The sequence below is a fragment of the Poecilia latipinna genome, unplaced genomic scaffold (genome assembly GCF_001443285.1).
Source record: "Poecilia latipinna isolate Pla-1442-1.1 unplaced genomic scaffold, P_latipinna-1.0 Scaffold154, whole genome shotgun sequence".
NCBI classification, from domain to species: Eukaryota; Metazoa; Chordata; class Actinopteri; order Cyprinodontiformes; family Poeciliidae; genus Poecilia; species Poecilia latipinna.
The window spans coordinates 256623-278894 of record NW_015112770.1 but is presented as its reverse complement, the minus strand read 5'-3'; the positions used below and the strand labels follow the sequence as shown (position 1 = coordinate 278894).

The 22272-nt window shown below is 39.6% G+C and overlaps 1 protein-coding gene and 1 long non-coding RNA gene across 3 annotated transcripts in view; one reads left to right on the top strand and one right to left on the bottom strand.

Moving 5' to 3' along the window:
* Positions 1 to 22272, top strand: part of hpca (hippocalcin) — a 60823-nt gene that overhangs the window by 10566 nt on the left and 27985 nt on the right. The gene's annotated exons all lie outside the window — the stretch shown is intronic.
* On the bottom strand, positions 20034 to 21873 carry LOC106945646 (uncharacterized). The gene is made up of 3 exons (XR_001424605.1): positions 21681 to 21873; positions 21329 to 21522; positions 20034 to 20957 (listed from the first exon to the last, which is right to left on the bottom strand). It is a non-coding gene; the product is annotated as an uncharacterized LOC106945646 (long non-coding RNA).

Sequence of the window (22272 nt, the reverse complement as noted above, 5' to 3'; positions counted from 1 at the left end):
TGCCTCCCCTGCCCACTCCCCGCTCCTCCCAGCCACTCCCCACGCTGTCACCCTCTCAGGGTAATAACAGAGGGCCAATCAGAAATAGTAAAATCGATCTGGCGCCGGCTGGCTCGGATGCATTTACAAGCAGCCGTAATGACTGCAGACTCATTTCTCTGGGCCGCTGCTGCAATCATATGGCGCAACCGTTTTTTGTTTTTTTTGCCTGCCGAGCCACGAGCAAAAAGAGCAGCGGAGTTTGCTCAATTGCAGTGAATGTGCCGTCTGCCTCTCACGTCGCAGCATGACACTCTTGCAACAACACTTCTGCGCTTTGGCCTTGCTTGTGAAAGAGATTTTTTTCCCCTCCTTTCTTTCTCTTATTGAAAGTGAAACTGTAAATATGGCTCTCCAGCTTTTTTCGTGCATCCTGATTGAGAGCCTCATCAGTGGGATGTGATTAATGACGGCGTTATGTTTTTGCTTTGGATTCGGGGGTTCGTATCGATTGGTGGTGGGCGGAGCTGAACAACTGCGATTAAAACAAAAGGATAATGACAGGATTTAATTTCTAGAAGCATTCATGTGAAGTGTAGCAGGACCAGACAGTTTTTAGGATTTTCATAATCGCTGCACGAATGTGAAAGCTGCAGCTCTCAATTCAAAACTTCACTGGGGGTTTTAACAAAGACAACAAAAGAAAAAATTAAGATTTGTATTAATTTATTTGACGATGAATTGTCCCAGGAGTTACCACGATAAATGATATTGTTGCTTTGAGACTATTTTCAAGTAATATAATGGTAATGGCCTAATGATGCCAGATCACATTCTCAAATATCAATAAACTTGAAATACTAATAAGCACTTAACTCCAGATCTGAAAGACGTTTTAAATATCCAAAACAGATCAAGAAAGCAACAGAAACAACAATCAAAATGAATTATGAAGTCTCTGTAAACAAACATGTCCTTAAAAAAAAAAAGTTGAGACCAAAGAACCAGACTCAACTTGGCATCCATGTGTTGGTAGAAGGAGAAAGAAAAGGGAATGCAAATGGAAATTGAGCTCATTTTTATTTATCATGGGATTACTTGATTTATTGCTTATTGTGAAAGCTCTCAACCCAAGGCTTTAAAACAAAAAAAAAAGGCAGGCGGTTGGGGGGGCTTTGTTACATAACTTGGAAAACCTCTAACTAGCTATGGAGGCACCAATCCACTTCTTTCCGATAATGTGAATTTTAGTATCGGTTAATCTAGAGAAACAGTGCTGAACTGACTTAAATAGGCAGTAGTATGTCTTTTCCAGAAACATAGTTCCAAGTTATAGTAGAGTCAAGTGACTTTGTTAACTTCTGTCATAAAAATGCCATATATATCAAATATGACTTAAAAGAAATTTGACATTGTAATTTAATGCCTTGAAACTGGGCCTCTGTCCCTTTAAAAGCTCCTAATCTTTTTGAAAACTCCGCCTTCAGGAAGTCAGCACAACATCTTTCCTCTATTAACCCTTTAACAATATTTTTACCAGTGCTTTCACTGAGAAGTAGCTCGTATAATAAAAGACGTAATATTTGAAATGCAACATATGCTTTAACATAACTCTGCTGAATCTTTTTCCAACGGTAAAACTACAGTTCACACCATTTAACATGGGGTCATGTGGTTTAGCATATTAGCTAAGTGCGTTTTCTTAGAAATCTTGTTCTTTAATAAAGAACAAGATTTTTATTAAAGAATAAAATCTTTATTCTTTAATAAAGAATAAAGATTGCAAATGCAATCTTAACAAATGCAAATGCTCTTTGCATTTGTGAAATGCAAAGAGGTAACAGTGGATGTGTAAAAATGTTTCAACCTAAAGTGTTTGAATGTAAAGTTTTGCCTTCATTTATAAGTAGCAGAAGACAAGTGAAGTGGTAACACTGGCTCAGCTTCCTTAATTGTGATCAGAAATTGCATTTTGTACCTTTATAATGCAGATTCAGGAAAGCACATAAACTGTGCTCAAAATGTCACAAGCTGAAAGAATGATCACCTACACAGAAATGTTAGCAATTAGCCGACTCCTTCAATTCAACAAAGCTTTTTGTGGTTTAGTACTTATAACAATTATGTGTTTTTAAACCAGGGAAGAGTTTGTTCTTTGCATGTAGAATGCATTTGGTAATTGCTTAACACACTAAAGTCAGGGAGTCCTCTGGTTTCCAGCTGTATTCTACCCACAGATAACGGCTGTGGGGAAAAGCTGTGATTCTTTTACATTAGTTAGTGTAAAGCATAATAAACAGTCAGTGGAGCAGGTGCAATAAATAAAGAAATGAAAAAATATTCAAATACAATGAATGTTTATCAACTATAATTAATGGCTAAAGCAACAGCAGATACATCTATCTGTCAATTTGGTTAACTTTTTTTTTAACCAATAAATAGGGCTGCATAGTCTTAGGAAACTTTTGACTGTGATATTGTTAAATATTGTCATGACAGTATTTTGTTCACAAAAAAAACGTCTCGCTGACAATGACTACCATTGGTTTTAGCTGCCAATTTGTCAACATAGCAGACTAAATCTCAAATGTACATGTGTCATATAAAAGGATTCAGTGCTTTGATACTGACAACATTACATTATCTAGATAGTAAGGGTATCACAAGTCAGTGAAGAGTTTTAAAAAAAATTTTTTAAAAATAGCGAGAGAGGGGGAAGTTGGTCAGTTATGCTAGGTTATGCTAGCTTGACTTTGACAACCTTAAGAGTAGATGTGCTGCAGAATTCGATGTGGTAAGTTTAGTTTAAAAAAAACAACAACAAAAAAACAAAAGGTGACCCACACAGCAGCTCTGACAGGGTATTAGTAGATCAAATGATTAAATTAGTTAATCAACCGCCGTTGTGTTCAGTTAATAAAAAAAAACATCAGCCATGAAAACACAATACTGTAACGGACTGAATGTTCTGTACTTTTATGTGGGAAAAGTTTATTTGTATTTGTATTTGGTGTTGAATCCTGATACACAGGTGGAGCTGTTGTCAGTTGGTTGCTACAGCAACAGGTCTGCGCATAGCATAGCTGACATGGAGGCAGAAAAAAGAAAAGTGGTTTTTAGTTGTTCAACAGTTTTTTCTGTGTTTTTCTTCCTTTTAGTAATACCTAGATCTCCAGGTTTAATTTTAACAGAATTGTTGTACCATGGCAGCGCTCCTATGGAGGCAAGTAAAGTAAAAGAATAATCTTTTTGCCCTCCAGCTTTGTTTCCAGATGTAAACAAGAACATGCAACATGTCTATATGAGGTACACTTTGTGATTACTTGGTTTGAGCCTTGTTTACATTCAAAACTGGATTAATTATTTGCAGCAAGGCAGCATTCCTCAGATGTGTTGGCAAATATGGATATAATATTCTAACAATTTCTGCAAATTTCTCTGCTGCATATTTACGATGCAAATCTCCTGCTCCCCCTCATCCCAAATGTATTTTATTGGATTCAGGTCTGGTGACTGAGGATGCCATTGGGAGTACATTGCAATATTCATCCATCCATCCATTTTCTTACACCCTTGTCCCTTAGGGGGGGTCGGGAGAGGTGCTGGTGCCTATCTCCAGCTAGCATTCTGGGCGAGAGGCAAGGTACACCCTGGACAAGTCGCCAGTCTGTCGCAGGGCAACCCGGAGAAAACCCACGCATGCACAGAGAGAGTATGCAAACTCCATGCAGAAAGACCCCAGGCCAGGAATCGAACCCAGAAACTTTTTGCTGCAAGGCAACAGCTCTACCAACTGTGCCATTGTGCAGCCCCTACATTGCAATATTACAAATATATAAAAAAAGGGCCTGGTCCAAAGCCAGATAATGTCGGGCCTAAGCCGATTGCTCCAGAGTTATGTAGCATTCAGTTAGTTTCTTCAACTAAGTTTCATCATTTAATTGATGTGGCTGTTCCATTCTATTCTCAATATCAGAAAACAAATCACAGCAATCAAATCACACAAATCTTTCAAACAACCTAATAGATTGTATAAACAACTGTGCATCTACTGATCTCTCAGATCAGTAGATGATCTGAGAGATTTGATTTGTGCTTGACGAGTTTACAAAGTCTGCGAGGAGTCGCACGGTCAAATTGCATTATTTATGCAACCCCCAGTTTGCATGGCATCCATGCAGATCAAATATCCGCACCACTCGCCTCTGAAATTTTGGAGCTTCACACAGTTCAGTTCAGTATGGAAAAACATGACGGACAAGCAAGAGCTCCTCCAGGTGGAGGTTCGCAAACAGACATCCTAATGACTTTGCCCACAAAGACATAAATACCTCCTCCATACTCACCGGTATCGCCAAGTTGCTACTAACAACTGTTACCACAGGCGCCCTACACTGCCCCCTAGAGTCTAGCAGAAAATGTGCTATAGCGAGGAGGAGCTGCAGAGGGTATGCAAATGCTTATGAAGAATGTACATGCTTCAAGCATAAACCAAGCTTAAGGGGTTTAGACTATGATCATATAAGCTTTAGGCTCATATAGGAAAGGTTTTGGTCATAAAGAACTTCATACTAAGACACAGTAGAGTTTTATCAAACACTCAATGGAAAGGCCCTCACAGTGAAAACCGGAGAGTAAGAGAAGGCGCTAACCTGTGAGGATGTGACGTTATGCTCGGTAACAGCGGACTGATGTGTGAACAGAAATAACGTCAAGTGGCAGAACAAGAGAGCCTGAGAGCAAAAGACAAAGAGCTGCTCAAGTGTGTGATCTCTGCATCAGAGCCCCAGAGCAAAATCTTCCACCAAGATGCAAGCCACAGCGCTGCATTGTGGGATATCTCCATCGCTCCACCGTCAGCTCAACACAGGGAGATGGCGAAGGGGAAATTCTGACTGAGTTGGCTGAGTCTCCGTGACAAAAGCCAGGGGGTAGTTTCACTGTTCATCATTTGTTCCCAAAGCTTCTTCGTCTGAGCCAAGGAAGCACACATGTGCACATGTACTGGCCCAGAGAGGTTCTGCGGAACAAGCAGTGGTGATCCGGCTTGTGAGAACACGAAGATGAGGCTAAATCCTCTTTATGTAAGCAATGTTCTTAGCTTTATTTTAAAATCATGACTTTCTGACGGCAGCTTTCTCCTCACCCCGCCCCTTCTGAACACGAGGCATTTCTGCGACAGGGGAATGCAGATCAAAAGTCCAAATCGACGTAATCGCCAAGTGTGACACACCGAAGGGATTTATGGATCTGCTGCTCGGGGCAGCTTTGCATTTTGTAACAATAACAGGATTTGATCTAAAGACATGCAGCAAGTAGTGCGCACAGTGCAACAGTATTCATACAGATTTTTTTTTTTTAACCTTATGACCAAAGAAATTCAAGGTATTTTATTAGCATTACATGTGAGAAAATAAAACAAACTAGCACTTCAATGTAAAGTGGAGGAAAAAGAAAGCATTGATTTGATCAAATATCAATGCACTTTTCTCATAAAAATGAGAAAAGTGATTTGTACGCCTAAGTAACTTTGTTGGAATCAGCTCAAAACAGTATTTCAAGGTTTGATCGTTACACTGTCTACCTTTCCATCCCTCAATTTAAAATAGAAACAATCATACATTTACAAATCTACTGGCCTACTAAAAACATTAAAGGGGCAGTATTATGTAAAATCAACATCATGGTGTGTTAGTTCCTCATCACTTTTCAAGCTTCTGAGCTTCTGCCTCACAGAACAGCACCCCCCGGCCCCCACGCCTCGTGATTATCCCACTCAGCTCCTTCAAACTATCCAGCAGCAATTAGCAAACACCTGGTGGGACTGCACATCTGCTCAGCTCATTATAGGAACTACTAACCAGTGGTAAAATCATTGTTAAACGCTTCACAGAGGAATGTTGTTGTGATGTCCTCCTGAAAGTGAAGTTTCAGAACTAGCAGCAGTTTTTAAAGAACAGAGACCTAATCTGAAAGCGTTGAATCTGAAGACTTTTTTTTTAAGCTGCTTTTTTTTTTTTTTTTAAACAACTGAAGCTGCTTAAAAAATGTCTTACTTCATTGTGCTATAAAATGACTAAGTGTCTGGAAAATACCTAATACTGCCCCTTTAATCAGAATGTAGCCAAGTGACCCAAGATGGAGGAGCTGCTTATATTTTTGTCTTATGTGTGAGAATGTACGGACCCATTAAATAAAAGGGAATATTATTGAAAAGTCCATTTATTTCAGGAACTTTATCACTGTGAAATATGTCAGAGTAATTATACACGGATGTTTGGGTGGCTTTATTTCTGTCAACTATGATGATTTTCTGCATATAGTTCATGAAAACATGAAAATGATATTACAATATTAATAGTATAGAAATGTGGTTTTAATGAAAAGAATGTTTAATACCTGCTTAAAGGTTATCAATTTTCAAAAGGTACTTTTAATCTGACAAATGAGACTTATCAGAACACATGTTCTAATTTATGACTAATAGAAGTTTAACTCTTCAGAGTGACGAGACAAAAAAGGAGCTTACCAACAATATGGGGCTACCTTTTCAGATCTCTATTTTTAAAGATTTTGAAACTATCTAACTTTTTCTTATTCCAGACACACACTTTTTTTTTTGTCTATGACATGCAATCTGAATAAAATTCATAAAAACCTCTGCGTACAACACGACAAAATATAAGGCTCAAGCTATGTGCTAACATCTGCAAAGTGCTGTATCTTTAGATGAAACGAAGCAATACGGCACACGCTCTGCGAGTCGAAGAGCTGCCAGAAGCAGAGAGATTTCTCCATTTGATTCAGTCATTGCCTTCTCTTTTATGTGTCACACATTTCAGAAGGTGTGATCACCATATGTCGGGTGCAGGGTGGAATACAGCCAAGATGTACATGGCAGCAGGGAAAATGAGATTGACAGCCAGGGGTGCTTGGTTTGCTTTTGCTGGATCATTAGCAAAAAAAAAAAAAAAAACACGAATAAAGGAGAGATGCGAATAATGAGTGGGGGAAATGAAGTGGAAAAGCACCAGGGCAAGGATAATAACTGGAAGAGGAGTCATAACCTTGTGTTAGTGTTTGTGCCAGCAAGCAGCTGCAAAATGACGATGCTTCTGCCTCACCCATCTGCCTCCCACTCATCAGCACCACCCAGTCGGTCACTTTCCATTTCTACTATGGATTACTTTTTGCATGTTTCAAACACAGGGTGGCACGAAGACTACCCTATATTACCATTTGTCTTACTTGTGGATAACTGTTTTATTGCAAACTCATTGGAAACATTTAAAATAAAAAATAAGTGAATAAACACACATATGCCTAGAAATGGCTTTGTGCCTCCTTCTTGACTGATTAACGTCAGTGTCAGTGACCTGGAGTTTTGTTTTAATTCCACCTTTTCAAAACATTCACAATGTGAAGAGAAAAAAAACTTCTGGTTGCCTGCATATGCTGCAAATTTAAACTTAATGTAGCTCTTAAAGATGATGAATATGAAATATACAGCAAATGTTTTCAGCTACTGCCAAACTGTCATGTTAATTTCATGCACTTTCATGCACTTTGCCTTGTATTTGGTCACCATACCAAATACAATTATTTTTCCTTTTTTTAATTCCATTTTAGCCTTATTTCTGAAAAAGATTTCTTACTGAAGTCAAAGATGTTTGTGTTATCTTCAAATTAACCAAATGTGAAGTCAATTTAACATTAATGTACTGTAAATAATCGAACACAGACCACTGAGATACACCACACAAAACAACATAAGGTCTATATGCAACAATTTTTACAACGTGTTGAATTTTAGCAACATAATTCTTATCCAGATTAATTTCCTCATTTGTCGTCATCTGATATTGTTGATAAATTCTTATTGTTAAAAATCTGAAAGCAGAGTAGAAGAAAAAAGGCTTGTGATTTGTTAAGTGTATTCTTTCTGACAATGCTGAGTACAAATGTTGGTAGCCGTGACTACAGAATCTGGGATAGCATCATCGTTCAGCCCAAATTAGATTTATTTCAAAGTACAACAAGGAAAGTGCCACATCTTGCCGAATGCTGCGACATCCACATGTGCCGCTGTCTTTCTTTTCTCCGCTCCCATCACAGAACAATCCTTGACCTAAATAAGCCACTAACAGCCTCCAGCAACAAGAGAAGGAAGTTGATGCTGAGAGCATAATTACCATCTTCATTTTGAGTAGCGAGTCCTGCACATGGCTGCGACTGTGTCTTTGGGGTTCTTGCCCCCCTTGTGCCGTTTGCTGTTCTGGGACACAAGCTAAAATTTGCTCTGGTGCCTAGAAAGCCCTTCACTCAGGAGGCCTCATTCAGTAAAGGGATGTCCCCCTTTTCGAGAGCCCTTGGAGAGCTGAAATGGAGTGCAGTAACCCTTTAAGTTCTCCAGGCCTGTGGGATAATTCACTTCTCGTGCAATGTGACACTGGCGGCAGGTTGAAAGGAGAGAGGTTTGATTGAGTGTCCTCTTTAACTTGCCCTTCGAATATCACTTACACTTACAAGCTTTTCTGCCAAGAGATTCATAGACGGTCTCAATGCAGGAAAGTTTGTTTTTGGAATTGAAATTTAAAGCAGTTTTAAATGTCCTTGCTCACTTTTGACAATAGTGAAACCAACACAACATAGAGCATATAAACCCTCTTCTGTGGAGTAAAAAAACGGTCCTGGAAAGGTCACGCGTCGGCGTTCTGGTGGTCCGGCTGACGCGAGCAGGACGAAAAGATCTAGAACAGCGATACCAAGGGAGCGCAGGCAGCAGCAAGCTTGGCCCAAGGCGTTTAGCAAAGATCAGTGGCTTTTAGAAATGACAAATCGACTTTGGGACTGGTTCAGGGAAGAAGGACGGTGGATGGATGGATGGAGATGGGAGGAACAGGGAGGAAAAGGCAGGGTTAATGACAGGACTGGGAAAACGGGTGTTGTGTGTCAGCAGATCGATGGCTGCAAAGTATAGAAACTGTATCAGTATTCTCCTTCACCTCAGCACAGAAATAGCTACTGTTGAGGCCCCCATGGGGAATCAGTGGATGCCATAGATTTGCTTGAACAACAGTGTCACTGATGCAGTAGCTATTGTGTTTTATAGAAATCTTAAAATGCCGTTTTTAAAACTGCAGTTTCCAGTAGAGTTTGGCTTACTGCATCCTTAATGAGTCCACATGAACACCCTGCCACAGGGGTAATCACATTCTGTAATTTAATTGTCAAAGGTGTCCAGTAGTTTAGGTTCTAAGGAAGGAGACAAAGCCTGAACAGTGGCGTGGTTGGTAGCAGCATGTACGTCCCGGTTTCAAATCCTGGTCAGGGCTCTTTCTCCATGGAGTTTGCCATGTTCTCCTCGTGCATTGGCAGGGTCTCTCCAACTTCCTGCGACATTCCAAAACCATGACTATTAGGGCAATTTGTCTCTCCAAGTTCCCCCAAGGTATCGGTTTGTGTGGATGCTCGTCTATCCCTGTGTTGAACTGTGACTAACAGGCAACCTACTCAGGGCGTACTCCACCTCTTGCCCAATGGCCTCTTCAGATAGGCACCAGCAAGCCCACGACTCTGCAAGAACCAGTGGCTACAGAGAACTAATGCTCCTCTTATATAAAACTCAAATTAATAGTATAAAATTTGTGGAGTGCAAGAATAAATGAGGTCACCAGCTCCTCCAGAGCTACCATCAACCTTTCAGGTACTTCTCTAAATAATGTCCTCAATGCATGGACTGTTAGTTTATGTTGAAAACTACATTTGGTAGGTTACCCATTGTGCCATATTATTTCCATTTTCAGATGTCTGGGGATCTGAAAATCTGAAAGTCTGGTTGTTAAAAAACAGCAGAGTTGTTAACCCAACTCTGCTTCCTTCTTGATCTTTCTGCTCTGATATTTGGCCTTCACATTGATGGTTGTTCACTGAAGTTCCCCAACAAACCTCTGATGCCTTTGCAGAACTGCTGTAATTTCAATGTGGTTAAGTTGCGGATATCTGTCACATAAAACCCAAATAAAAAACAGAAGTTTATAGAAATGTGAAAATACTTTCGCAAGGCTTCCTTCCATTCTGAATGTGCAAGCTTTTCTCGGGAAAGGATTTTTAATAAGGGCCAGTCTTCTTGACAATGAGCCCACTTATTATAGAGTAATGTCTTAAATATTCCACAGGGCTAGGCTTAGCTGCTGAGGTCAATCTATCTCCAGTAGAAAGATGAGCAAACCTGTGGCTGTATGGACTTCTCACGGGAGCATGGCTGATGCCGATATAATAGTGTGTCGGCCAGGATGGGTGGAGGGGGGGGGTCATGATTCAGCCCGTCAGCAGCAGCAGCAGCTGAGCCTCGTGTCTGCAGTTTGCACAGCAGGCAGCAAACCCTATGGATTTTCATATACCATTATCCTCTGTCTATGTGCTAGAATTACACACTCGCTAAAGGTCATAGAGCTGCACAGAGCAGATACTGAAACAAACACAGAGGGAGGGGAAAAGGTGAGGGGGGAGGAAGAGGAAAAAGAGCATTAATTATCCATCAATGCTTCTCTAGTTTTGCTTAATCTCTGGTTTAACACATCTCCTTTCCCAAAATCCTCTGCATTTATGGCCCAAACTATAACCCTGCAAGTATTGCAATCTGCATCAGGCTTTAATTCCCTTTGGAGGGAATCAGTTCCTGGACTCCTCGAGTCTCTTCCCACACAGACACATGGTGCGCTACAGTCAAGAAGCTCGCTGGAGTACCCTTCCTTCCCTGCTGTGAGCGAGCAGAACTTGAGCCGAACGCAGGTCTTTCCGAAACCAAGAGCTCAGAGAGAGCCTGCAGCACTTAACCAAATGCTTGGATCCCTGCACTCATTAAGAACAATTTGAGTTATAATGCGGCTGAATCTAAGCCATTACGTCAAACAAAGCAAAAACAATACAAAAAATAAATAAATAAAAGCCATAAGGCTGTTAAAGCTTTCCGCACTTTCCTGTTTGCGAGCACTCATTGTACTCTATTACGGAGCTCTTTCACAAATTGCTAGCGTAAACAGCGAGGGGATGCATTTAGAGGACTTTTTGGGTCTTGTTTGTTGTCGGAAGTGGGAACGGAAGAGCATTTACAGACTTTACAGACTTGGTCCTACATGACTTTTCTTTTGTGATTCATATCCATCACATCTAGAATTCTTGTTCCAATACTACATGCAAATGCCCGGTGTAAATTAGCATTTGCATACGGCGTCTCCAGCACACAGAGAGAGGAGCAGCTACAACCGGTTAATGAATGCGCGTCTGCCACTGCACAATGAATTTGGTGTTACCGACCAGGGAGATGAGCTTCCCACTGTAAATATTTCATGAGGTGCAGCTCAAAGAAGGCTTTCCACAAGTCTGCCTCTTGAAAAATGTTAGATGAATATTATATACAAGTGCTCATATCTAGCATGCGAGGAAGGAGTGATCGTTCATTCTCGGATGCTGACAAAGACAGGGCTGTGAAAAGATATTTTTCCCACATTTCTTCTGCTTTTGTTGTCTTACATCATTACGCAGCTTTTAATGCCCGACAACAGCAGTGTCAGTAAACAAGAAGGGCAGGTTTCAAGCATTGATTTCATTCATTTAGGAGGGGAGTAAAAAAAGCTATCCAAGCCATCCTGGTGGGATATGTAAACATATTTGTACCCTTGTTAAATTATGAATGACTCTGATTTATTTGACCTGTAGAATCAATTACTCAATAAAACAAAACTTGTCTGTAATCAGGAAGAAGGCTAAGTAATCTATAGGCAATCAATCAATGTTATTTGTATAGCACATTTCAGCAACAAGGCAAGTGCAAGTGCTTTTTATATCATAAAAACATACAGTCAACAATTGAGAAATCAGTGACAAACACCGCATTTTGATGAGTGCGATCATCAAGATAATCAATACATGTCGAATATGTTGGTCAATTTTTCATACACACCATCCTCTGATGTAAAGAAATTCATGGATAGGTGACACTGAGATCTGTTTGTCTGTGGAGGGTTACCACCCATTTATAAAGCTTTAAGACTCCAGTAAACCACAGCAAGACGTGTTAATCACAAATGATTAACATGGGAAACAGTGGTGAATCCTTCCAGGAGTGACCGACCTACTAAAATTACTCCAACAGCACATCAATTTCCCATGCAGGAGGTCTGGAAATATCCCACAACTTCATCTAAAGGCTTGCCTCACTTAAGTTGAGAGATCATGGTCTGAGCAATAAAATAGAGACTGGGCAAAAAATTACATCTGTGGAAGAGTGCCAAGGTGAAAACCATGAAGAACACAAAGGGCTGTCACGTTTCCTAACAAACAATGATCTCTGTGTGTGGTGCTTGGAGTGGTCCACTGTGTGGTGGGGAAGCGGGATGTGCTGGTATCATGGTTGGGGGTGGCCGATTGTGGGAAATCATGTGGGGTGGGAAGTTCATGGAGTTGGGATTGGGGTTTATTGAGAGGCTTGTTTGGACTATGTGGACTTTTTTTTGGCCCCATCTTTGGATGGAGTCCAGGTGCGGATTCGTTGGTCTTTGGGGGCCGAGAACACATCAGGGAGTACCTACTGGATCCAGGGGCTGGGCTACTTGGACCTGGCAGCAAAGTGTGTACAGGGAGTGCGATTGTGTGTAGGCGATCTATTTTTGTGTATTTATGTCAGGTTTATGTGTGTGAGTGTTCATGTGCGCAGGAGTGCAGGAACATGTGATTGTGTGTGCCTATTTATCTGTCAGGTTAGGTCTTGGGCTCCCCCACCTCCCCCATCCTGGATCATCTCAGGGCTCCTCCCAAATATGGGCCTATTTTTCCCCCAGTGGCTTGTGCCTCTGTCCACATACTAAAGCAATGGTGGTTCTTCCAGGGTTTGGAGCTCATATATGTGCCAGCTCACTCCTGGTGGCTGTTGGCTGGAAGAAACCTTCAATACACCCACAGGTGTTTGGATTCAGGTGTTTACAGATACACACTATATATATAATTGGGCTGTGGTTGTCACTCAATGTATCTTGTATTAGTAACATGTACATTTCAGTGATGCAGTTGTAATTGTTATAAATGATATGTTGTCGTCGCTGTGGTCTCTCATCTGTTTTATTTGGTCCTTTCTGCAGGTGTAGAAGCAGACTTCTGGGTGTTATCTTGTATGCTCTTTATCCTTCTCTCTGTTTTTATTTCCCTTTTCCTTGCTGTCTTCCAATTTGAAATAAACCTAAATTTTTAACTATATATATTTACAGCACTCGAGAAAAACAGCCTTACACCAACATTAAACATGGTTGTTTTAATGAGTTTATCTGAGGCTGTTTTGCTTCCTCATGGTGATTTTTTTTTTATAATTGATAAATTCAATAATTCTTTTCTTTAGCAGAAAATTATGAAGGATCATGTCCAGTCATCTGTGAGACAACTGCTTCCTTTCCACAGTACAGTAATACAATATGTAGTCCTGTGCACATTTGGTTTATTTTATGATTTTGCTCAAATCTATATCATCACTACGAGATGGGAAAGTTTAGAGATTTTCTTCATTTGAAAGCTAGATGCTGTTCCAGAACAACGTGACCTCAGAGCTTGGAAAGCTTTGCTGTGTTTATGTAACAAAGAAACCTTGTGTTCCTCAGCTTGTTTTTTTTTTTTTTTTTCTTTGCTCATAGCAAAAGGTCCTCATGCATCCTGATGAGTTCCAAGCAAAACATTGATCAGCGGAGGGTTGCTGCGGATCAGAAAGAATGAATGAAAGTGGGGTGCTTGAAATCTTTGAGACTCCTCAGCGGAGGACATTCATGTTTTGGCTGCGGGGTCCTTTATGGAAACAGAATTGTCCTAAAATAAATGTGCTGTTTTCAAAGTCTGGCCTCATCTCAAAAAGCGGTCTTCATGAAATTTTTATGCGTAAAACATAGGCCCCAAAAGAGATTTTTTTAAGCCTAAACAAACCAATATCAAGCAGCATCTCTACTTACGTTTATAGAGAAAGATACTGAACCAATTTCCAATTTTCTTTGAGGTCTGACCTGCTAATTCCAATTTTGACCAATTCCAATTTTTCAATCTTGGTACTGTAAGGGAACACAATGTTCTGGCTATTTTTTTCAAAGCAGTCGCAGTTTTAAATCCAAACAAAAAATTAAATAGTTGAAAGACTAGTCCATAATGTACATTAAAAACTGTCAGTGCATGTTGTTAGCTTCATATAAATGAAATGGAAATAGTAATTCTGAGTTTTGATGTGTATTTTTATATACCTTTATTGTTATCAGACAGCCACACAAATCAACGTTAGCTAAACCTTAAGAATAGTATTTCTGTATTGTAATTTTTGGGGCATTGACCTGCCAGTCACCATCCAGCCATCACTTTATTGTCTTATCTGAAATTAGATTTGAGCATTTATGGTATCATTTATCACTTCTTGTGAAAAAAAAATCTTATCCTGGTAAGAATTTTGTCTTATTGCCTTGATGAATTTTAAAGATTTTTTTTTTAAATGAAACAAAACTGACAGAATTATTTTAAATTATTTTACTATTTCCTCCACTGTTTCAGTAAATTTGAAAAAATATGATTAAATGCTGTTCCTGTGTGGAGTTAGTGATATCAGTCACACTTTTTTAATCAACTGTCATCACAAAGGAGCCAGTTTCAAACGGCAATGTTTGGGTGCCATGAATGTTGATCCCTGCAATCACAACCTAAAAAAAAGTAATAGTTTAAATGTTTTTCTCCAGGCTAAATATATATATTTTTTAGCAAAGTCATGCAGTGGAATGGCAAGAAAAATGATGATAGAGGAATCATCTTGGGCTTTGCCGTGGAAACTTATCAGATTTCTACCAAGCAGACATCGCTCATTGTAAACTGGTCTTCTTCCCGGCTGCTAAGCAGGTTCCTGGCAGAATTGGTTTGCAGGTTCTTCTGGTGCATTCCTTCCTCAAGAGATAAATGACCCTTATGACTTTTTTAGCCTGCCTATTGTTCAGATCCTGATGAACAGGGTGTAGATGCTCTCCTTTCTGTGCCATAAGTGACTTCTGCGGATTGTTTATGCCTCTACTTCAGTGACCTTAAGTGTTCCCCCATAATATTATTCTCCTCTTTCCTCTTATGTTCACTACTTTGACTGCAAGAAAGAAGACTGCACATCAAACAGACTGCGCTTGCTCAAATTTATGCAAAGGGTAATAACTGGCTTTTTACTTAATAGCTATTTAAGTTACTATCAGGATTTGGATTTGCTCCATAGACCTTCTGTGCACCAGAGAAAAGCGCCACACTAAGGACCCGCCCTCGTTCTTATTTTTATCCCTGCCATTAATGTCTTTTCTTTCGCTAACTCTCTTGCTTTCATCCGCCTTCCCTCCCCTTTCCATCCTTCATTTCCTTGTGTTTTCTCAGTCACGGTTCTTCATCATTTTCCGATGGTGACTTGACTCTTATTGACCAGAAAGGACCAATTGAGAATGTAAAAAATATGACAATTTGTCCTAAGGCTACATTTTTTGTTAGAAGAAAAAATTGTTAGCTTAAAAAAATCTAACATAATTTGTGTAAAAAAGAAAAGAAAAAAAGAAAAACGAAGAAGAAATTTGGCTACATGTGAAGAAGTAGTTACCGCCTAAACTGAAACTTGTTGGAATGGCTGTGCTGATCAACACATTGCAAAAGCCATCAATCTTTGGCAATAACTGGCAGTGAGTCTTTTCTGGTCCACCCTTCTTTTACTCTCGGCCATATTGTAGGGTGTTCGAGTATGTTGCCATTCTGAAAAGTTCTTTTTATTTTTTATTTTTAAAGTCCTTTAGATATGACCTTGGTGGTGTGCTTTGGATCATCGTCCTGCTTCATAACTACATGTGCTTAAACTTCAGGCCTAAAATTAATTAGTACCGCCATTAGAAGGCTGCCTGGCAGTGCTCTTTACTTTGGCAGTCAATCAAGTTTATGTGTATAGCACATTTCAGCACCATGGCAGTTAAAGTGCTTTGCATTGTTAAAACACAAAAAAAGCAAACGCATCGTATGGTCAACAGTTGTGAAAACCAATAAAAGACATTACATTTTGTCAAGAGCCACTGTTAAAATCATCAATCACCACATCGATAATATTGATTAATGGTCCAGTACTATTAAAGGCAGCACTAAGCAGTTGGGTTTTTTGGTCTTGATTTAAAGGCACTCAGTGTTTCAGCAGTTTTACAGTTTTCTGGAAGTCTGTTCCAGATTTGTGGTGCATAGAAACTGAATGCTGCTTCTCCATGTTTGCATCTGGTTCTGGGGATGCAGAGCAGAACCAGAACACCTCAGAGGACTGGAAGGTTGATACAACAACAACAGATCTTTAATATACTGTGGTGCTAAGCCGTGATTTTTAAACTAACAGCAGCATTTTAAAGTCTATTCTCTGAGCTCCAGGGAGTGAGTGGAAGGACTTAAGAAATGGGTGATGTTCTTAATCTTTCTGGTTTTAGAGAGAACACCAGCAGCAGCATTCTGGATCAGCTGAAGCGAGAGGTTTGATTTTTTTTTTTTTTAGGCGGACCTGTAAAGACGCTGTGGCAGTAATCAATGTGACTAAAGATAAACACATGGATGCGTTTCTATAGATTTTGCTGAAACATTGGTCCTTTAATCCTGGAAATATTCTTCAGGTGATAGAAGGCCGACTTTGTGACCGTCTTTATGTGACTGATGGTTCAGGTCAGAGTTCAGTCCATCTCTATACCCAGATTCCAGGACTGTTGCTAGTTTCTCGCTGTAATGATTCACTCTAGATCAGGGGTGTCAAACTCCAGTCCTCCGCTGTCCTGCAGTTTTTAGATGTGCCACAGGTACAAAACACTGCAATGAAATGGCTTAATTACCGCCTCTTTGTGTAGATAAGTTCTCCAGAGCCTTGCTAACGACCTAATTATTCTATTCAGGTGTGGTGGAGCAGAGGCACATCTAAAAGTCCAGTCCTAGAGGGCTGGACTTTGACACCTGTGCTCTAGATCATTCCTCTTGAGGTCCAAAGATAGGAGCCTGTCTCCCATTGATCCATTGTGCTCTGTGTCTTTACAACTTTTCTTTAATTACTTTATACTGGGGCAAGATTTGTGATCAATTGACATAATTGAGTCTATTTTATATCGTCAGACTGATTCTAGCCTAGGCCTCGCTAATAAAACTGAACAAAAGCCATGTGGTTTTGGTATCTTTTCTTTAACAACAAACAAACTCACACCTGCCCTTTGTATTTACTCAGATTATTTTTGCCTGATGTTAAATTATTTTGGATGATTTGAAACATTCAGAGTTGTTTTTCATGTCACTTCTCTTTCTGCATAGGACCTGGTCGGCCACTCAAACTTCAAACTGGAACTTAACAAGCAAGACTAACGAGGTTTTGAGTATGCCATTTGTCCTTTTATTGCCTACAGCAAACAGTTTCATTGCTCATTGGGTGTGAAAAGAGCAAATCAGACAAGAGACGTCTTCTGTGGAGTTAAGTTTTTTTTTTTTTTTTTTTTTTTTTTTTTTACAAAAAATGTTATTCCTTCACATTTATTCATTTTCCATTTTTTATGGTAAAATCCACAAAAAGTCGGCAGTTCTGACAGTCTTAACATCCCAGAAACAGGAAAGAGAAAGCTGACGAGTTTTAGCAGTAAAACACTTTAGCCTTTTCCTTTTAAAGTAAAAAAAGAAAAAACAGCTAACTGATATTTGTTCTCCATCACGCTGTGTCCCACTTACAAAATAGTCTCCAACTAAAAAAAAAGTCCTACTTGCATCACAGTGAATGCAGATTCTATTTAGATGGGAAATCAAAGTTTAGATGGCACTGTCATCTTTTTTCCTTTAATTATTTGTGCAGTTTCTTTGTAAAGGAGATCATTCAGACTCCCTCAGCTAGTTGGTCTCATCAACAAAGTACATGGGTATTTTTAATTAAGCATCATAAAGGTATCCACTTCCAATGATTTTAACAGTTTGTAAAGAGACTGGTATTTAAAAGATTATAATCTAACCCGGGATTTTAAACATTCTGAACACTGAATGGTTAATCTCTAGTCAGTTTTTGTGGCAACCGTCTCTGAATGAGGTTAAAGACTTTTCATATCTTTATTATTTTATCTACTACCAACAGTACACTGTTTTGGATCAGCCTTAATGTTCTTAATCATCTCAGTCAGATTAGAGTAAAAAAAAAAAAAAGAAAAAGTAATTGATTCTAGTTTTTGGGAAATTGCTGCAGCTGAAATTAAGTGCATGTCTGTTTTTATTCATATTATTTTACTACAAATTTATCAAATTAATTTATCATTTTATCGCACATCTATGATGTTGTAATTATTGTGAAGCACTATGGTCAAATGAGATTGTTGTAAATGTGCTTTATAAATACATTTTGATTAGATTAGATTAAATATTTGTCTGAGAAACCAGAGCCTTTGGCTTAAATAGCTGAAAACAACAACTAGGGATGGACAAGCATTTCCCTCCAAACATAATTTTTAGATCATCAATCTAATTTTTACATTAGACAAAAATATCTTGCAGAAACTTAACAATATATGCAATTTTTCAGATCATGATTTCAGGATGAAAATCCTGTGTTTGAATACCAGATTGTGGTTTTTCTGCATGGAGTTAGCATGTTCTCTCTGGGTTCTCCGTCTACCTCCCACTATCCAGAAACATGACTTTTAGCTTAATTAGCCTCTCTGAAATGCCCTTAGGTATGAGAGAGTGTGTGCCTGGTTGTTTGTCCTGTGTGTTTCTGTGTTGCCCCTGGCGACCCGTCTCTTGCCCAAAGGCAGCTGGAGATGTCCGCCGGCCGGTTGTCTGGGGCTGCTTTACGATTTGTCATAATTGACTGAATCACAAACTCTGCTCTCTGTGTGACAATCCTTTAGGAAAAGGAAAAGGAGCTGGAGGAGCTGCATTTCCATTACAAATAACAATTCCACAATTGCAGGATTTCCATTCAATAAGAAACGCAATTAAAATCCATCCATCCATCCATTTTCTAACATCCTTATCCCATTGGGGTCAGGAGGGGTGCTGGTGCCTATATCCAGCTGTCAACGGGTGAGAGGCGGGGTCACCCTCCACAGGTTGCCAGTCCATCACAGGCAATTAAAATCCCATGTGAATAAATTTGTTCACGTCATAAATCTGTAGCCCTGCCCGTGTGAGACGACCTCACTATTTCTGAAAGCTATGCGTTGTGTTTGAAGGGTTGTTATCGGAGTGAAGGCTGAGGCAGGAGTCAGACACACAGTGTTTGAGGTCATGGCTGAGACGGTTACATTTATTCGGCACGCTTGATAGCGGCTTCACCTTATGAAATATAAGAAATCACTGTGTTTTAACATAACTCACATTAAAGCGGTTTTCCAAATACAGCATATATTAAAAAGAACAATACAAAATTAAATACTCAGTGATTAAACATAAAAAATTATTACTGAGGATATTAAGTCATTCACATAACCCGGGGAGTGCCAGCAAAACTTACAGCTGATATTTATAAGACGGTCTTAGTGAGATGAACCAACATCTCACTAACTGCATAAATAAAAAAATGTAAAATAACTGGCTATAGTGAGGAGCCAGCAATTAGTGTAACACCAATCGAAATCCTGCCAGCTCATGGTAGCAGAAGCCAAAGTACGGTGTTCATTAAAGGACAAACTACACCAACTGCTGTAATCCAAAGAACAATTATGACACCTTGGTGGTTTCTGCTGACATATTTAAGCCACTGCCTTACAAGTCATTATAAAACATGCAACACCATGATCTTTCAACTACTTCCTGTTGTCTTCTTCGGGGTCTGCGCAAGTGGCAACATCCGGTTGTTGATCACGTGACTTGTGGGATACCAAAAAAAATGTGTACTCACAGAAGTTTTGCAAAAATAAAAAATAAAAAACAAAAAAAAAAAACACCTCATCCTAGCGCCCAAACTCTTGAAATCTTGTAATTGGGAGGTTTCCATTCAGCAAATTTGCTTACAAAATGTTAAATTTATTATCTACTTTTCGTTGAAAGTAAATGTAGAAAAATTGCCATCTGGCACCATGAAGCGACCCGCCGTGTGGACTGTTAAGTCTGTTTGCTCCAGCCCCAATGGTTTCTCTTCCACGAAGGCTTCTTTGTGTGACCCAGTCGGTGAGAGTGTAACGGAACAAAGCGGAGGAAGATTTAATCTAACTGCAGAGGTGGCCGTAACAAGCGTATCAGCGAGCCGCAGAACAGGGCCAGATACGCGGAAGAGGACCTGAAAAGGTCACAAAATCTTCAACAAATCCTCTCCGAGTGCACTCAGAGTGAGACAAGGCAGACAACCAGCAGCCATCCGTTCTGTCCCACTTGACGGGGACAATCAGCAGGTCACCAGGAAGCTACGAAGGGAACAAAAGCAAATCTTTGGCCAAAGAAAAAAGAAAAGAAAGGAAACTGTGAGGGAAAGAGGGATGTGGGTGGAAGAAAGAAATGGAAATAAAAAGGGACGAAACTCATGAGCTGCCCTTCGTCTCAGGTGGGCTCTCAAAACACCGGCCTTACAGAGCGACGGGAGACAACAGGTTGAAAACACTCACAAAAAAAAAAGAAAAAGGAGAAAAGGATCGATAGCTCCCGCTAGTTTGCTTGGACGAGTGCTTGCTGCTTTGCTCCAGCCATGCGTACCACTTCCAGACCCCCTCCCACTGCTTTCTCCGGTCTTTTTCAGCTATTCCTTACCGTCTCTGCTTCTTCTCCGTTATGCCTGAGCTGCTGGCAGGAGAAGTGAAGGCAGCGTTTTATCCTCCTATGAGCACATTAAACAGCTGACAGGGAGCGGCTTTCCAAAGTCTGAAACTGGATTTTTGACTCATCTTCTCTACCACTTTTTATAGTCCTGCCTCCTCTCTTCAATCCCCAGTTCTGTACGTTGTAAGACGCAATAAGTGGACTTGGTTCTAAAAAAAAAAATGTATTCAAACTCATTGCCCAAAAAAAAAAAAAAAAAAAAAAGTTTTCAGCTGTACAACTCAAGTTTAAAGAACTCAACAAGCTTGGTAATTTGGAGTCGGCTGTAATGAACTCTACTGTACAACCCAATTTGTTCTCCTTACTGAAAAAACATAAGTTTAAATTTGTTAAACTAAAACAAAAATGTGTCATTTTAATGAGTGTAACTTCAGTAAACTTAATAAATTTGAAGATATTGTAATTATTTCACACATCAAAACCTTATGTGGCAGTACTGTGGTAATGTTAGCGTCTCACTAATAAACAATTACTGGTAAACAGGAGAAACAAATACTAATCCGTTTTAAAATAAACGCACCTGCTACAGTTTACTCACAGAGGCCTTTGAGTTAGCTTAGGTGTGAGGGATGGATGAGGCCTTGTCCGTGACCAAGCGGGTACCACTGGACATCTGAGTTTAAAGGTGCTTCACTGCGCCGGGCAACATGGAGAACTCTGGCAAAACTCGACCAACGTCAATGTCAGAGAGTCCAGATAATTCCTCTCCGTTCACTGTGCGATAAAAGTCTCTTGTTTAGTTTCTTATATCTGGCTAAGGATAATATACTCTCATACAGTTACCAATAGTCTGCGGGCAAATGCTAAATGCTAACTCGTGATTAGCGTCATATATTTACGCCCTGAACCATTTACAGCAAGTACTCACTCACCCGGAGGTTAAACAGTCCAAAACAATAAAGTCGACTCTGCATCCGCACGTATATTATCACTGTTTCTCTTTAGCTTAGCTCCTTCAGCCTCCTTCAACAATAGCAAACTAGCAGTCGAACCCCGGAGGCTGACCTTTCACCTGCCTCACTTAGGTCCCGCCCTCACACATATGATTGGACAATCTGTTTACGTCAACAAATGAAATAAATGCTTGACAGCACGACAGCGTAGATTGTGGAAAAAAAAATTTTTTTTAGATGTACGTTTCAAACAAACGTGCGGCAAATAAACAGTACTTTTACCCAAAATAAATGACAAAACGTTTGATGGCTTAAATAATTATTTTAAATTATTTATGAATAACTATTAACTAATTAATGAATAGATTTTATTGTGCTTTTAACCCAAGTTACAGCAATTATTTTTGCTTTTAATATACAGTTGTGGTCAAAAGTGTACATACACTTGTAAAAAATCATAATGTTATGGCTGTCTTGAGTTTCCAATAAGTTCTACAACTCTTATTTTTCTGTGATAGAGTGATCGGAACACATGTTTGTCACAAAAAACAGTCATAAAATTTGGTTCTTT